The 18,868-nt window shown below is 34.9% G+C and overlaps 1 long non-coding RNA gene across 1 annotated transcript in view; it reads left to right on the plus strand.

Annotated features, from left to right (window-relative positions):
* The window catches only part of LOC146998326 (uncharacterized), a 398,279-nt gene extending 379,947 nt beyond the window's left edge, over window positions 1–18,332 (plus strand). The window contains exon 3 of the long non-coding RNA XR_015040063.1: window positions 18,240–18,332. This is a non-coding gene — a long non-coding RNA (uncharacterized LOC146998326). The remainder of the gene's footprint in view (window positions 1–18,239) is intronic.
* The last annotated feature ends 536 nt before the right edge of the window (window positions 18,333–18,868 follow it).

The raw sequence follows: 18,868 nt of genomic DNA on the forward strand, positions 1-18,868 counted from the left end.
AGAACGCGTTGAGCTCCGAGAACGACTGAACCGAAGAGTCGGGAGCTGTACTCGTGTGTCGTCGAGTGCATCTCGAGTTGTAGCGTGGAGAGTCTCCAGAGTACGTGGAGTTCCGAGAACAACCAAGCAGAGTCGGGTGCTTTGCAGGAAACTTGTCTCCACCGTTATTGCCTGACAGTGTGAAGGTTGTGTCGCTGATTGTTCCAGCGTGTTTATAGTAGTTCATCGTCGACTGTAAAACGTGTTTTGGAGCTATCCTGACAATACTGAGTAATAAAGTGTGTTTTGATACTTCATCAAGTGTCGTCGTTATTCACGCCAAATCTACGAACCCCGTACGAACATGAAGAAAATAACGTAACAACTGGTGTCAGAAGAAAAACGCAACAACTGGTGTCAGAAGAATAAAAGACCGTATACAATATATAGTAGGCAAATAGAAATATGTATAGTAGACATAAATTTCATTTTTAAATTAAGAGTTTAAAGCGGAAACCTTTTTTTTATTTTGGGATATCTAAAGTACTTATTCTTGCTAATTGTGCAGCTTGTAATTCGAAGGCAGTAAGATTAAAATGCTGAAATCAAATATAACACCCTGTGATTATAACTGACAAATCAAAAATGTTAGTTGCCTGTGTAAAAGCCAGATACCAGCATTTCTAACTAAACAGCGGAGAGAGCTAACTACCCGCGAAATTCCGATTCTTCCACCTACCACTTGAAAAATTTGCGATTACGGTTGTAGTTAAAACTTAATATCATTAAATTACTTGCGTTATTAACATACTAGTTTGCAGATATAGCAAACAATATTTAGAGCCAGTTAATTACCAAAGCGATACAAATTTTCTAATCCCGTGGAAGGCGATAATTTTGTTGCTCATAGGTAAAATGTTGCAATGTGTGAGGGCATTACTCGTAAAATGTTACAATATTGCTTAGAGCTGTAATAATAAAAGCGTAATGAAATTTAATTGGCACGAATAATGTTTGAAAGGTTTTTACTTCATTGCATGCTATTTTTATTACCTTTTTTTTATGTGCAATATTTTACGAAATGCAGAGTTTTGAAAATCTGTGTATCATTTCTAATAAATCAGCATAATTAATGTCTTTAGAAACAATTATTTTCTACCAAGAACGTATATTGAAACCCCCAAAGAGAGTAGGTACCAAAAGAGCCATTATAAACCTACTGAAAAATCTTCAAATCATAGAGAACTGACATTAAAAATGCCTGCGATGAATTATATAGGGTGATCAAAATAAAACCGACTTGGAAAAATAATCGGAATTCTGACACGAAATGTACATTTTTTTCATCAATGTTCTAGAATGCTCTCGCTCCGTTAGCCGCACATCGCCAGTTTGTTGCCAAATATCGCTTTGCAGGGAAGCTATCTCAAAGCCAATCTGCATTTCGCAACATTTCCATCATAGCATCAACCTTGAAAAGAATTTTGTCAATCAGAAGAACTTAAATGGCATCCAGATGACCCACTGACGTTCTCTGGTTCGGTGATCTCTTGCACCAAATGATATTTGACCTGGATTCGATTTCAGGCGATCGGGCTGGCTGAATGGGCGTTTTCGTGGTTTTCCTTAGTGTAATTTGTATACGATCCAGGTCCCCTTAACATGTCCTCCACAAAGGCATCGCTACCCTCAGGCAGATAACTGTAGCGTGCTTTGCCATAATCAACTAAGCCAAACACACCAAACATGCGATATCTTAAGATATGCTTACTGTGTTTTTGTTTTCCTAGAATTATACGTGTTTTGCAGGGCTTTTTTGACAATACACAGAAATGAGCGGGAAAGATAAAAGAGATGCAGCGAAAATATATTTTCCTCTATGAATGGAATGTGGATCCTAACATCCTAAATGTGGATGATTTTAAAGGTTAATAATTATTTCGCTAAAATTTGCAGAAATTCTAGAAAAAAAATATGAAAAATGCAAAAAAATTTCTAATCGAAGATATTTCTTCGTTAAATCAAATTTCTCACTTTTTGAGACTCGTCATAGCAGTATAAAATAGTGTAAGTGAACGAGAAAGTGGATGGAACCAAAAGGTCCATTCGTTATAACCGTGAATTTGTTGTAAGCCGTGCTTGTACTAGCAGGTTCGACAATACGTAGAAAAATAATAAAATAAACCAGATATTCTTAAAACTAACCTTGTTGTCTTTATCTTGAATATACTTAATAATATTTCTATTTATATTTACTTGTCTGTATAAATAAATATAATTTAATACTTTAATATTGTGAAAGAAAGAAATGTTTCACATTTTGCTAAGAATTTGTAACTAGGTTATTTTTACGTGTTATTCAATCCCCTGTGTGTTTGTAAGAATATTTTATGAAAGAAATTCAAAGCAAACAGTAAATAAATACATTTCAAACTTTTGGTTCGTATCTTCTTAGCAGGGAAAAAAATTGACTTTCGAAGCTGACTTGGCTTCAATTAATATGTAGAGTTAAGTTATTTTGCAGTAGGAGATGTGAAAATTGTGCGATGCTCTCGCCGAGACTCGAACCTGAACCTCTCGAATATGCGTCGAGTATTCGAGAGGTGCTACCGTTATACCGCAAAGACATCTCGAAGAAGGGAGGAAATATCTTATACACTCCCCCTTTTGAAGGATAACTGGGAATCAGGGCCAAATCCTGATGGTGACAAATTATTGTCCTCCCACACTTCCCGATGTTTTTAGTTCGACCGCCATTGTAGTGTATTCAGTTTTTTTTTTTTTTTTTTTTTTTTTTTTCCCAAGACCTCTCGAATATGCGCCGAATCTGCTACCGTTACACCACGAAAGCATGCTGTATGGAGGGAGAAAACATATTATAAATGTGTTAATTCAGTCTCTTAAATTTCATAGTACGTTTACGGAATTTTCAGCAACAACAACGAAATCCTTACAAGTTGAAAACAAACCCGGAAACATTAAAAAAAAGTTGTATGAGTGCTTTTTTCCATAATTATAAAAAGAATTTAAACCAATAAATTCATCTTATGAAACGGAAAATTTCTGTCTAAAAAATTACATATTTCATAGCTTCCCGCATTAGTTTTATACATATTAAGTGTGCGTAGAAAAGAAAATTTTTGAATAATTGAAATTATATATATATCTAGTTATGACTACATAATGGCTATGAAATTTATTCCTCCCAATCTAGATCAAAATTAGTTGATTCTTTCATCGACATTTTATATGAGAATGGAATAAAAATAAAGTCATCTTGATACCACCTCTTTAGGATCACTTTCTATTGTTTTTTGTTTATTAGCATTTAAATATTTTTTTCGTGTTGATAAAGATCATCTAATACTACCATTACTAGAGAATTCTGTTAGTTCTCGACAATGTCAGAAAAAAATTTTATGCGATTACTTTGTCAAAATTTCATAACATAAATTGTTTTCTTAATCTATTCTTATGATTAATAATTGAAGTACATTACTGTATGCATATGAAACGTTGGGAAAATTTTCTTGGTAAAGTTCCTCAAAAATGTTACGTTTTTATAATAACTTGTAATGATTTTGAAAATGGCAGACGTTGTTATCGTGCATTTTAAATCATATGTAAATTTAATTTGATGTCATAAACAAACTTGACTTAACAGAAAATTTCATTTGGTACATAAAAATTGGAGTAAGTCAAACCGACAGATTTCTCTTACTATTGTTGCAGCTAAAATAACAATATCCATTTGCACACGAAAGCAATAAAGCATAGAAAATCACTATTTAATTAAAATGGCTACCATGGAAATTAATGCATTTCCTATTTAAATTTTATTAGTTCGCTCTCGCCAGAGCTGAAAATCTGTAAAGGCTGCACAAATTTACATGCCTACGGATAGAATATGTGTTTTTGATTTCTTTTTTTATTTCCAATGGCAAGTACAACATATATCTTTAAAATAAAAAGAAGAGAACATAAAGATGGAAAGACATCGGTTAATTCGCCGACTTATGTCTAGTAATCCAATACCGCTCCCATAAGAACACAGGAGGCAGAGAAGGATGGGAGGCAAGGTGAGAAATGTCAAAATCCTTTCCAGAGTCACACAAGGGACAAGCAGGATTTGTAGCCGAGTTAATTCCTTAAAGGTACTTTCGGAGACAATCTTGGCCAGAAAATAGCCGTAACAGCGCCACCGATTTATTACGAGGCCCTCTTGAATATGACTGAAACAGGACTTTTTACCACTTCTAGCTGCAAAGTCCCAAGGGAAGGAACTCATTAGTGTCAACTGTTGTCTCAATAGAATGATATTCCAGTTTCTAGCTATTATCTGTAAAACAGAAGCCACCTTTTTTGCCAGAAAGTCAGCGATCTCGTTCCTCTCGATTCCGCAGTGGACCGGGATTTACTGCAAGACAACTTGAAATCTGAAGCCAAAAGATTGATATAGTCGTTGATGTTGTTGCGTTTTGCGTTTGCGGGTTCGTGGGTTTCGAGTGTTTGACGACAACACTTGATGAAGAATGAAAACACAATTTACTAGCCAGTATTATTCAGGACAGCTCCAAAAACACTCTTACAGTCGTCGAAAAATTCAACAAACACTCTGCAACAATCAGCAACACAGCCCTCACACTATAACGGTGAAGATAGCTTTTAGCCAAAACGCTGAATACAGCTCCCGATTCAGTCAATCAATCTAGGAGCTCGACACACTCAAAGATACTCTTCACGATAAAACTGACAACCACTACTTAACATACACTACTACTCCTTAAACTTAGGCAGTTCTATATTACCAAGCTATCGCGGGCGCAACGTTACCGGTTCCTTAAAGTAAGCCCAAGAGCACATGACGTAATGAATTCTGAAAATGTAAAACATGTCGGATGAGAAAACGGAGAAAGGAAAAGTGAGAGGGATACCAAAATGAAAAATGCCAAAGGCATCGTGCAGGTGAATGGAATTTGACAAGGTGAAGAAAATCCGAACGGATCCTTGACAGTTCAGAGAAACAACAAATGCAAAACATGATTCAAAATACTGTAGTACAACAACAAAGTTCAATACTACTACAAAACTACACAAATTCAACCCATACGTTTTTATAATAACGTATGGGTTGATCAACACACAGATAATCAACACACAACGGCTATTACAACATCACATTAGCAAATCCAAACAACTTAAAGTACAGCACCGTCTTTATCTGATAAAATGAAAGAAATTACCGCCTCCAATTGAGGAGCAAGAGAAGAAGCAGAAGTCTCATCCCATGAAGGTGTGAGCAGCACGTGGTCTTATGTTGCGGTCTTCATTGAGTATTTCGTAGTTGAAGACTTGGGAATAGTTCACATAGTCGCATTGGACAGCTTTAGAGAAGAATTTCTCCTTTGTTCTTTTGATAAATTCTGCGATGGTTTCAAGTTTATGATATCTATGAAGAAGTTCATTTCGGATGAGAAAGTCAGCATCAGTGATAATACGAAGACATTTATTCTGCACCATTTGAAGTTGATGTAATTGATTAGGAGAGGCAGTATTCCAAGCTGGAGATGCATAACAAAGCATAGGTCGAATACAAGTTGATGGAGAGCACCCCGGGGGGGAGGGTTTAAAGGACCACCAATCTCTCGAGAGAACTTACGTCTCGCCGCATATTTAGAGTGCCCCTATGCCGCACGGACACTATACATTTACAAACACCCATGCCTTCTCCGGGATTTGAACCCGGGCCCTTCGACACGCCGTCAGTGACGCTAACGTTTAGCGATAAAAAGCATAGTGAGTCCAGCGAGACCTTTCTAAGATGACCACCTACTCCTCCAGGCGATATTGAGCATTTGTAAAGGTAGTCGCCAATGAAAAACTGATTTGTTTTTAAATTTATTAGGTGCTCCGCCATTAGACATTCCACAGAAAATGAAGAATGCCCCGTAGAGGACGTTTTAAGTAAAAATAGTTCGTATCCCCGTTAAACATGGGGAAAAATACGAAAAAAACGCCCATTCAGACATTCTGTTCCCCGTTCCTCGAACCTTGAATCGAACTATCAATATACTGCTGCTTTTATCGCTCGAACGCTGGTGGGCAAAAATTGAAATTGTATACAGAATTCTCCCCTCCCCCTTCGAAAGTGCTAGTTACGTTATATAGTATTTCTCCCTCCTTCCTAGCATGCCTTTGTGGTGTGGTGGCCTGCACTATGGGCGCGTTTCCAGAGGTCCGCAATTCGATTCCCTGCAAATGCGTTGCTAATTTTTCATCTTGTCTGCTTCTAAAAATACCTAATCTCTCTACAACTTTCTCAGTTCACTATCTCTTGAGCAGTTAGCCGCGAAAGAGTTCTCTGTGTTACTTAAGAGTCTTACAGTCTAATTCTGTTTTCGCTTGTAAAGTTATTGGGTTATAAATTTCCGTTATTGACATGTTTTGAAATACGTTAGCATAAAATGGAATTTTAAAAGAAGTTTGACAATAATATTCGTCAGTGGGAAAGTTAATTACACTTCCTGTTCTTTCCTATTTCAGTTTTATATAAACTGAAATTTCATGCACTTAATACTAAATTACGTTTCGTACTTTATTTGGATAATCTTATTTATTCAGATATACTCTCATATCCTCTTTCTTGTAATATTTTGGCAGAGTTTTTTTTAGTGCTTTGATGCAAAATACCATTTTTATCATTATAGCTAAACTTTACACTGAATATCTGCGATTTGTTTCTCGAAATTAAACACAAAGCAAAAGTATAGAATATGTCTATATATTTATAAATGAAAAGCGTATACATAATATATTTACCTGCGAAATAGCACTTTTTTTTTTTTTTTTTTTTTTTTTTTTTTTGTTGTTGTTGTTGTTGTTAATTATATTGTTTGATAAAATGAGAAAATGTAATATCGGGTTTTAACCAAAGTTTCCCGCCACTGCAAATTCATCTAGCGTGTTTAATTGTAATTTGTCAAATGATTTTTTTGGTATTTGAAAGAAAGTGACTTCCTTTAGAACACATTGTTGTGAAACGTGTAACAAAATATCGTTATCATTAACTACAAAGTGTCTTAAATGAAACTATCACGCTACCAGATTAGAATCAGCATTTATTTCCAGTTCTGTTGCAAAACGTCAGCTACAGAATGTCACCAGAATGTCGTGTGTACAGCTTTAGGAACTAATGTTAAGTTTAGGATTAGGAACGGGGAAGACGGACAAGATTAGGATTAGATTAGGATTAGGATTAAGATTAAGAATAGGATTGGGAACGGGGAAGACCTTTACCATTTGGCTAATTGGGTTTAGCGTCGTCTCCCCATTACGTGATCCCAGTCGTTTATTGAATGAATACATAAATTACATAATACATAAATAATACATAATAATGATGAATAATAGGCTATTTGTAAAGTTATTAAAATCCTCTGTTGTTTCACATGATTGAAGCTGTGGTACCATACTGGAGAGGTGTCCTCGTATGCTCTCTGTAAATATTTGAATTTTCTTGCCAGGCAACTCATATCTTTTGATTATTATGGTAGATGAAACTTGCGCGATTTGGAAGGTTATATATTTATGATCTGAAAGACTCTATTCATCAGAGACTGTCCATTCTTGAGTATATGGTGCTAAGGATTCATTCGATATTGTTAAGTCAGGCCACTATTGCAAAAATTAGGTCAAAAGAAGGAGAAGCGTCTGTGCTATTGTGAATTATAAGATTTTTTGAGGTGTTTAGTTATTAAACCGCCAATTAGTTTTCTAATAATATTTCTTAGCGGCCTTTAGTATCTGTTGTATTGCAACCTCAAATGTTATTGTGGGCATTGAAATCATCGACAATAAGCTGATGAGTTGAAGTTTGAGAACATAGAATGGAATCTAAAAATTGTATATCTGCATCAAGTGAAGCAGTAGGTGGTGAACAGATTGAAATTAGAGCAATTGAAAGCCCAGATATTTCTAGGAAAACAGCTACATGATCTCTTTCTATCTTTAAGATTGACGGGGGTCCAGTCAAAGTTATAAATAACTATGGCAGCACGCGGAGGTTACTCTAAATCTGCTTTTTGGAAGGTACTCCATTGCAATAGCAGACCAACTATTATTCCATCTCTAATAAACGGCTCCTGAAGAAATATGATATCAGCTTGATAACTGATAGCAAAGACATGTACAATTGCAGCTCTAGCTTTTTGTAAGTTTACTTGCAGGCATTTTATTTTATTGCGAACATCTGCTTGTATAATATTTGTAGTTATTGGATTCATATTGCATTTGATCAGAGGTATAGAAATATTTTATTTAATTTTGATATTGAGTTCTACTACGGATTTTTATTATTTCTTCTTGGTAAGATGGACAATGCAGGATATGCAGGATAATCACAATAATAATGCGTACCAGAATATATATTATTTATGGTGCAGTTTATACAATTAGGAACTAATGTTGTATCACATGACACTGTGAAGGTTTGGTACCGAAAGTTCAAAAACAAGGACTATGATAATTCAAGAAGTAGAGTGCTCTGGCCGGCCTACTCACGCTGTTGAGGCCCTACTGCGAGAACTTGTGGAAGAAGATCAATATTAAACAATCCATTAGCTTTCTAAGGAGATAGACGATAGTGCCATGTCTATTAGTCGTGCTATGAATCGCGTACACTTGATGTACAAAGTCAATCGCTGGGTGCCACAGGAGCTGACTCGAGCAGATATGGACAGACGTGTTCGGGCCTGCACTAATCTGCTCGAATATCAATCCAAGAACAAACTTCTGGACCGGATCGTCACTTGTGATGAAAAGTGGATTTACTTCAACAACACAGGCTGAAGAGGTGGGGTTTGTCTGCGCCCGGTGAGCTCATCGGCAGCGACGCAGAACGGAATTTGACTAACAAAAAGATCATTCTTTGTGGATTGCTGGTATTGCTGGTGGATTGCTGGGATTGCTATGGTATTATGCACAAAGAGGATCAGGAAAAAGGTAAGACCCTCGACAGTAAGGTGTACAGCGAGATGCTAGTGCGCGTTAACGCTGCTATCAAGGGAAAACGTCGTACTGAGTTCCGGCGTGAAAAGGTAATGTTCCATCAAGATAATGCAAAACCACATGTGTCTGCATTTATCTGCTTGACTCTGTACGGACTCAAGTGGGATCCTTTGCCACATCCACCCTATAACCCTGACATCGCTTCTTCAGACTTGTACCTTTTTTCACACCTGCAGCTACATCTTTCTGGTGTTATCTTCTATTCTGCACAGGACGTCCGATATAAGGTTGATCTGTTTTTGGATTCGCGACCACCAAGTTTCTGGGCCAAAGGATTTGAAAAACTACCGAAACGTTGTGAGACAATCACAAATTTTGGTGGTTATTACTACTCGTCTTATTAAGTTAGTGTTTTCATGTTTTTTTCCCTTAACTTTAATAACAACGTTTATTGGCGGTAAACGTTCGTTACAACCAGATATTTTACAATCTGACATAAAATATTTTTTTAACATTTTGAATAAAGAAGAATGTGACTTAACTTTATAAAACTACCATATTTAACAAGTTTACCGTGTAAATTAGTTCCGAAGGAGGTTAAAAACTCGGCTTCGGAACCTAAGCCTGGAATATTATTACGACTAAGAGGTTGAACTTGCCTTTGCTACATTTTACATTTCACAGGATTCTTTGTACAATCTTAAATAATGTTTTGCACTTGGAATTTTTATTTCACAATAATTATTTTCTTATTTATAATTCATCATTATTATTATTATTTATCTTCTTTATAATTTATCATTATTATTATTATTTACCTTATTTATAATTTATCTTTATTATTATTATATATCTTCATAATAATTATTTTCTTATTTATAATTATTTCTGATAAAAAGTCAAAAATTTCTGAGATAAATACACATATTTTCGTAAAACGAATACTCTTTCCCCATTTGTAACTTCATGATTGCAATTTTAAGACATCTACTAAAAATACTGAATTGTACAATGAGTAAAATTACCAATTAAGGCTTTAGAAAAGCGTTTCTAGACCAGTATACTTAGAATAAGGGCCATGGTCAATAGATACTAAAGCTTATAGAGTCATAACTTTTTATAAATAGCTTTCGCAATATAATGAAAGAAAAGAAAATACCTAAAAATAAAGTTTCTTTGCACAAAGCTACTAACATGAAACCTATTTTCAGTAAGAATGTATGTATAACCTTGAAAGTATATTGTTTTCCAGTGCTCGAGAGGAAACCCTTTTTGTTTGATGAAAGGCTCGTTTCTTTATCCTTCTGAAAACAAATGCATCTGGAACTAATGAATCGGGGAACAATCTATAAATCAAATGGTTTTCCATATGTAGGAAAGGACGATTTTCGACAGAAATCTTTCGGAGGAATTTGTTAACGAAATTTGAAATCTTTTTCATAATGTAGAAAACATTTATCACCGCTAGTTACCTTTTTATAATTGCCATATATATATTTATATAATTTTTTATATCGCCACTATTAATAGTTCGCTAATCTCTCTCTCTCTCTCTCTCTCTCTCTCTCTATATATATATATATATATATATAAAAGTAAATAAATACGCTAACGAGTAACTTCATTTAAATAGAATTCTAACTACCTTTGCTAAAGGAGATAATATGCTAAATAATCTATTAGCAAATAAATTACATATATATATATATCGTTACGAAATGCCCAGCTGCGGTAAAAAAACTTCCCTGCAAGGCGGGTTTAAAGTTACTAGATGTGGTACGAAATCGCCCATTTTGCGAAATTTGGCGCCAAAATAGGCGATAAGCCGTAGACGGATGAAGAACCTTCTGAATGAATTTATTGGTTTGCCTGAGAATGTTCTCGAAGGAAGGCCAAAACCCTGACCTCTATAAACCCTGCCTGTACGAGAAGCAGTCTAGCGAGTTGATCGTCAGTCTAGTGTCGAAGTGTTTCGTTAGTGTATCGCGAGTTAGTGCTTCGAGAGTATGCATGGTTGAGACTTCCGAGTGTGTTAGTGCATCGCGAGTTGTAGCGTGGAGAGTCTTGGGAGTACGTTGAGTTAGGAGAACAACCGAACCGGGTCGGGAGCTGTACTCTAGTGCTTTGTCGTGAAGCTGTCTTCACCGTTATAGCCTGATAGTCTGATGGCATTGTTGCTGATTGTCTCAGCTTGCTTGTCGTAATTATTCGACGACTGCAAACGTGTCTTTGGAACTGTCCTCAGTAATACTGGCTAAATAAACTGTGTTTTCATTCTTCATCAAGTGTTGTCTTCAATCTCTCCAAAGCCGCGAACCCGTAAGAAACGTGAAAATCTATATATGTGCAGATTATCTCTGAATAAATGTGACGGAGTTACATGGAGTGCCAGAAAGTTAAAAGAAACAAAATGCTTTTAGATGATTTCAGTACGCATCTTTTTTTTTTTTTTTTTTTTTTTTAGGAGATACGCAATTTTAAAATTCCGCTGGCCGAATGAAGGTATACTTACTCATATTCTCGAAGTCTGTGAACTTTAAATGGATGAATTTCATCTTATAATAATCTTTAAAACATGCGAAAATGCATTATCATCTCACTATCATAATAACATACATAGTTGTGCATGTTCATGCAATCGCTGAACACTATAGAGCAGCGGTTGTCAACTTTTTGACTAACGCGTACCATTTAAAGAAAACTTGAAAAACTTAAGTGCCACCACTAGATTTTACAGTGATTATTTTTCAGTTTCTCAATAGAAATATAAAAAAAAAGAGTATATTTTGCCATTTTTACAATCTGTTGACTATTTGCATTAAATATACACACAAAAAATATTAGATTACAAATTGATTGCCATTTTAATTATCAAAATTCAAGTTAATATTTAATTCTAAATTTCAGTGTGGAATTTGGGCCTGTTTCAAATATTACATGGAAGAAAATCCTTGTTCACAAAAATAGGTTGTGCAAGAAGGCAATAAAAATTTAATGGCTTTATTTTAAGCCGTGTCATTTTTTAAAATCCTCAGTTAGAGTTTGATTACATGAAATTTTTATCATTTGTTCTTTTTATTCATGACATTTTTGAATTTAATAGTTAAAAATACTTTGTTTCTTTGCGTACCACCTATTTTTCGCTTGCGTACCACCGATTGAGAATCGCTGCTGTAGAGCACCAGTTGCCATTCTGTGTGTCCATATTCCAGAGCCTTCTCGGTAGATAAAAAATAAAGTAATAATAATAATAATAGTAACAATAATAATAAAAAGATTCAAATCTGAATGCTTCCAGATTTTACGTTACGCCTAAAGGGGCGTTTTTCACGGAGGATTCGAAACAGGGTTTGAAAAGTGATACAGACATCCAAAGTCATTCGAAGCAGAATACCGTTAGACATTGTAACGTTTATGCCTCGCTAAGCTGAGCACCGCCTGAGAATAACCACTGACCTGACTTTGCTGTAAAAGTCTTACAGTGTTAATAGTCATCCTGGCAGAAGGGAATATTTCCTCCGTGTAAAAATGTACATATAAATATTACATGGGCATACAAAGCGTGTGTATAAGCATAGATATGTTGGTTACAATCATTGTCTTGTACAAGTTACATATGATAGTTACATAAAATCATGACAGCTATGCGTACATTTAAACATTATCTGAATTCATATTTACAATACTTTTACTGAGATAATCAAATTAAACTTGTAATTCATTTACATATTGACTGGATTTTCAATATCATTTAAACTGCTTTACAATATTATTTTTATCAAGTACATACAAACTGAATAGTAATATGCTTACATTACAATAGTCTTGCTCTTACAGTCCTGTTATTATTCTACGTGGTGAGCTATTTTTCTAGTGTTGATTTTCAATTGTTATAGTATTTTGAATTGCTATTAAAATTATACTGCGAAGATACAATTCTCAAGGGAGGGGGGAGAATTTCTTAGTACCTTGCTGAGCATAGCCTGATTACCTCCTCTATTTTAGTTTTCGTCTGCTTGTTGCCACAGGTATTCTCCGCCCATTGCAGCCAGTATTCCCCGCCCATTGCAGCCAGTATTCCCACGAATGGCATTTTTAAATGCAGTTTATCGGTTTGTGGGCGCATCGCTAAGCTACCAACATAACACTCACTAGTAAGAAATATAAAGAAACCTCGTGCATAAAATATATACGATGTTAACGTTAAAAGAACGCTTTGAACTCGCTGAGTTTTTTTTAATCAAAACTTCGTCAAAGTTTTACAAAATATGAAATAGATCATAAAACAAATTCCGAATTCCAAATCTGGGCTTCCAGATGCCTATATTCGGGAGAGGGATTACGTTATTCAAAAATTGATGTCCGTAGGTATAGTTTTTTCAAAGTGCAAGAGACATACATACATTAATGCAGATTCTTCTTTAAATTCTTTAATACAGGACTCTAATATTCGGTGGCAACGATTTGAAATGTTATTGAGACTTTTATAATGAACGAACACAAAATGCCGAAACGAAATTAACACTCTTTTGGCTGATAAAAACTGAATGAAATAAAAAAAAAAAAGAATAGAATCAAAAGATATTTTAAAATTACATTATGTACATGGAAATTCGCCAAACTAAATCGCCGTCTCCTTTAGCAGAAAATATTTAGAACGGCACATTCGAGGAGTTTCTTCCTCAATCTCTACCCTTCATATCATTTTCTGGAATGAGCTTGAAACATTTATAATTTTAGACATATATATATTCACAGCTAGTCGATTCGGCTAGATCGACTAGAAGCTAGTCGATTCGCAGCTCCGAATCGATAGTTAGTTGATTCGAAATCAATTCGCAGAAAGTGCTAATAGCGATAAGATTGTAATTTCTTATCGATTTTTCCACGAATTTTCTGCGCTTCTGATTTATTTGTGAGGTTTAGATGGGTAATTAGTAAGTGTCCATTAATCCATATATATAAAGAAAAAGGTCTGTGTGTTTGTTCGCTAATAACTCGAATCGTCACCAAACTTTCTACAATACTTGTCTAGGTCCTGGAAAAGGAGGACTTCCACTTTTTCCCAAAAAATAAAAATAGCTAAAATCAGAGATATTAATTAAAAACACGGAAAAATGACATTTTTCGCTCTTAAAGTATCGCAAGCTGGAGATGAAAATCGGCTTTATTTGAAAGTTGTTGCCACAGTTTGCTTTTAATTCCTAGAGTTTGTTAATTAAAAATTTCGAAGTTTTACGATGAAATAAAAATTGCATTCCCAAACATTAAATATTATTATTCCAAAAATTCGTGGGAAGCCATTCCGACCATTTCCATCTTCGTACGACTTTAATCAGCCGAAATATTAATTAAATATCTGAAAGCGATAATTTTCGCACGCATTTTCGGAGTGGCAACAGTCTCGCGCGTTGGAGATAAAAATGCTTTATTTGGAAAAGTGTTGCTACTGCTCGCTTTCAAATCGTTGAATTTGTTACTCAAAAATTTGTAAGGTTTACAAAATCTGTGCAAATAAAGAAGAATGTTTGCTTGTTTGTTCGCGTTATTGATTTCTGATTAATTATGATACATTTTTGACGCAATTAATCGACTAAAACTGAATATAATATAGGTGAAATATTTTGAATGGAATATGATCTTTTACGACCAATTGATTAGAAAAACGAAAGTCATTAAAAACTGCTTGCCGTTGTTCCTGATATAATCAGCGAGAATTTGCTTATTTTTCTATCGAAATGTATTATGTGAGTTCCATATCGCATCAGACTGAAAAATGTGTGACTATGAATCGTAATTTTTGCATTGTTATTAGAGAAGGATTACAGCGGTATAGTTCTCTCTGTTATCAGATGCGTTACGCTCAATCTTAACTTAACTGGAATCGGGTACTTCCGCTAGTAAATGATAACTAAAATATTAAACTGTATGAAATCGGAAGCCTTAAAAGCGGACTCTGTATACCAATGTGTCAAGAATATGGGAAGTCATCGTCAGTTCCTCTTATTCTATATTGAAGTTAAGGTAGGCTTGACAAAACTTGTTGTGATATTTGATGAATTTTCACGCACAAAACAGTTGCATTTTTAAAATTCCATAATGCCCATGAGCAACCAGTAAACAGTCATAGTTATGCTGACTTTCTAAACACACATTTACTTGTAACTATGAGGAAGAACTAGATAATTTACTAAATAAACAAAGAGTTTTGTACGAGACAATTATCGCCCTCATATTGCTGTTATGACACTATCAACATTGTCTGAATTTAATGAGGCAGCGCTATAATACCTTTGTATAACCCGACCTTTGCTCCAGGTCATTTATGAGTACTTTTTGCAATTTAAAACGATAGCTGCGTTCTTCGGGTGAGGAATATGGGAAAAATCCATAGCTGCTGTGCTAAAAGTGATATCACAAAACAGCCTAACTTACGTTCTCAACCGCTCATAAAAATACTGTAAAATATTCGGTATTCAGGATTGCAATTTGAAGAATAAAAATATAGGACCCCTGGTTTTGAATACTATATTCAATCCTAGAACCCTTTATTCAACCTATGAATATCTGTTGCATTTACTTTACGCTGCTGTAGTGACTTATCTCACTTGTCTGACAGAAACATCAGCACAAGCCCACGAAGTTTATCGTGGCAAAGAGTGCAAATATAGACAGATGCGCCTGTCGTTGGCAACAGCTTTGAGAGTACGGCTTTGCTCAGCCCCGCCCCCAATTTTGATGAATGCACCTTGGGGGGGAACTGATCCGAGAGTCCCCCCCCACCTCTTTCTATACCATCAACCTTTCGAGAGAGCTTTCGGTTCGTCACGTATCTAAAGTGCCCTCAAGCCGAAAAGGCACTATATATTTACAAATACCGATGCCGTCTTCGCCATTCGAATTTAGCCCTTCAATACGGCAGTCAACGTCGCTAACCACTATCTGGCTTGGGCTGTATTATATGTTATGCTTGAGTAAAAATAACCATGCACCACAAACATATTCATTGATTATACTAATAGTATAATGTTGTTATACTTTAAATCGCTAAGTAGGCTTTATTGACGAAAATATATCAAATATATTTTGAAGCTGGGATTGCCAATCGAGCTGAGTACATTTCTACGTAATTAACTGTAAATACTCAAAGAGGGTCATGCCGTTATATACAACATTTTGTCAGAAATTAAGATTGAAAGTCAGTGGGATGCATGCTTAACTTTGACAGACGGAAAATCAGTAAAACTGATGTTCCGATAACTCAGAATCATTCTGACAAGCGCACTATTTATGTGTAAAATCTTAGCGCTTCCTAATCTAAACTACTTTACTATATTGCTTGATCTAACAAACTAAAGTTCGTAGTAGTTGACAGTTTATCGCCAACAGAGATGACTTATTTTTAATGTGGTTAATTTCTGAGTTCGAGATAAAATGGCAGTGTGGTTGGAAATAGTCAACCGCGGAGTGTAAGTGGTGTTTCGAAATTTAGGATCAAAAATACAATTTACTGAATCTTAGATAAGATTGTACAATACTAAACTATACTTTTTCATAGTAATAATGTATTGATAGAGATGGGTATTTGCCCAAAATATATAAATTATATTTTTATATTCCCTTAAATATGTTTTCATGTTCTTTAACTTATTGCAAAGAATTTAGCAACTGCATGTTTAATAAATTTTCTGATGTGCAGCTTAAGCATAAGGTGCCTTCGTGGTGTAACAGTAGCACACTCGGCGCGTATTCGAGAGGTCCAGCTTTGAGTTTCGGTGAGGGAATTGATCATTTTTTATATCTCCAGCTTCAAAATAACCTAATGACTCTACGGTGGGAGCCCGAGCTAAAAAAAGGTGGTGGATGATGCTTCTTTATTACCAGGATTATGCAGTTTGGTACCCTAATTTCCAGTCGCCCTTTAAAAGGGGATGTTTATAAGATATTTCTGCGGCCTTCTTAGCATGCCATCGTGGTGTAGCGGTCAGCACGCTCGGCGCGTATTTGAGAGGCCCGCGGTTCGAGTCCCGGCGAGAGCATTGTTCATTTTTTATCTTTTCTGCTTTCAAAAAATACCTAATGTCTCTATAGTGGCGCCTGAGCTAAAAAGGATGATGGATGATGATTCTCCACCACCAGGATTTGGCAGTTTGGTACCCTAATCACCAGTCGCCCTTTAAAAGGGGGTTGTATATAAGGTTTTACTTTCACTAGAATTTTCTTAAGAAACTTAACTCGGTACACTGCAATATCCTAAGGTATTTTCTCCCTCCTTTGTGCACGCCTTCGTGGTGTATTCGACACACTCGACGCGTATTCGAGAGATCCACGTTCGAGTCCCGGCTAGGACAATGCACATTTTTCATATCTCCAGCTTTGAAATAACCTAATGCCTCTACAGTAGCTATACATTTATTGCTCAGTTTTTAATATACCAAAGAACATCGGTTTTTCTCTCGGAGAGATTTATTTTAAATTATTGAGATTTTCTGGAGACTGTTTTCTGCTGCGTTATATAATACTGTATGTCTTAAAATAATTTTTTCTTATGATGATGTTATTTTTTAATGAAATTTGGATTCCTACACCTTTTACTGGCTTTAAGTTGGCAACAGTGAAGTTGAATTTCAAAAATAAATGTCTCAAAATGCGGTATGAAAATAAGTCTACTTCTAAAGTTACGCTAAGATACATAATTTCACATTTTTTTTCATTGAACTTTCAGATTTTTTTCTGGTTGTACGCTTCGTAAAATATATTGTAGTTGATACCTGAGCATTTACAACTTTTTCTACACAATTTTAAAGAAAGATCTAAAACAAAGAAATAATAATTCAAATATTTTAATAAAACCTGAGACAACGTCCAGAAATTTAGTTAAACTTAATAATAGCGAATCGGAGTGACGCTACAGGACCATAGTGAACTCCGATTGTGTTTTACTGGCTAAATACACAGATAATACAAGTGAAGATAATCAAAGATTTTATGACTCGTGCAAACTGGCATTTCTGGCTACTATCTGCTCTACATAAATATCTAAATTCTATTGGATTTTCTGAAATGACAACTGAATTCACATAATTCTGCAGAAGAGGCACACTAAAGCTGAAGTAAAATTAATTAACTAGAATAAAATTTTATAAAGTATCTCAAGTTACTGCAAAAAGCTGTGAAAGTTTTCGAATATATGTGCAACTAACCACCATATTTATGTGTTTATTGAAATATTTATACACTCTTTTTATTTTCAGGTAAGTCACATTTCTGCAGACTATGAAGATCAATGAAATGTGTCAAAGAGGTCAATGGTAGATTTAGAAGCACTTTTAAATTTTAAACATCAGGTAGGTAATAGCATTTTTAATATTTTGTCCTATTGAAAAAATGCTTACTAAATTAATTCAGCAAAGGATCGGGAGTCAGTATATCTTTGTAACATACATAACAAAAGCGATAATATTTGTTGACAGCAATTTGAAAAGTGATGCAACCGTTTATAGTGGACGATGCAGAATCTCGTTTCGAGACTAATAGCCCATTCTATGGCTAATGCTCTTTAGGGGTAAAATAAGCTGAACATAGATCGTTTAAACTAAATAAAATAAATTGGAAATATGATAATAATAATAATGAAAAACATACAAATAAGGTACTATGTCCTCTTACTTGAAAGCAGTTCTCCTGTAGTATGTTACTCTAGTTGTTGTTCTCTAAATAAATTTTAGACTCTCTAAACTACATTTTTTATTGGAGACAAATATTTTAGAATAATTTTTACATTTTATAATGGATATTGGAATTTTAAAAATCTAAAAGTTATCGTCAATTATATTTTTTATAAAGCATATTTTTCATTGGTTCAATTTCTTTCCTCAGAGCG

The sequence above is a fragment of the Stegodyphus dumicola genome, chromosome 3 (assembly GCF_044657685.1).
Source record: "Stegodyphus dumicola isolate Sdum_Otavi_A_Nest chromosome 3, ASM4465768v1".
Taxonomy (NCBI): domain Eukaryota; kingdom Metazoa; phylum Arthropoda; class Arachnida; order Araneae; family Eresidae; genus Stegodyphus; species Stegodyphus dumicola.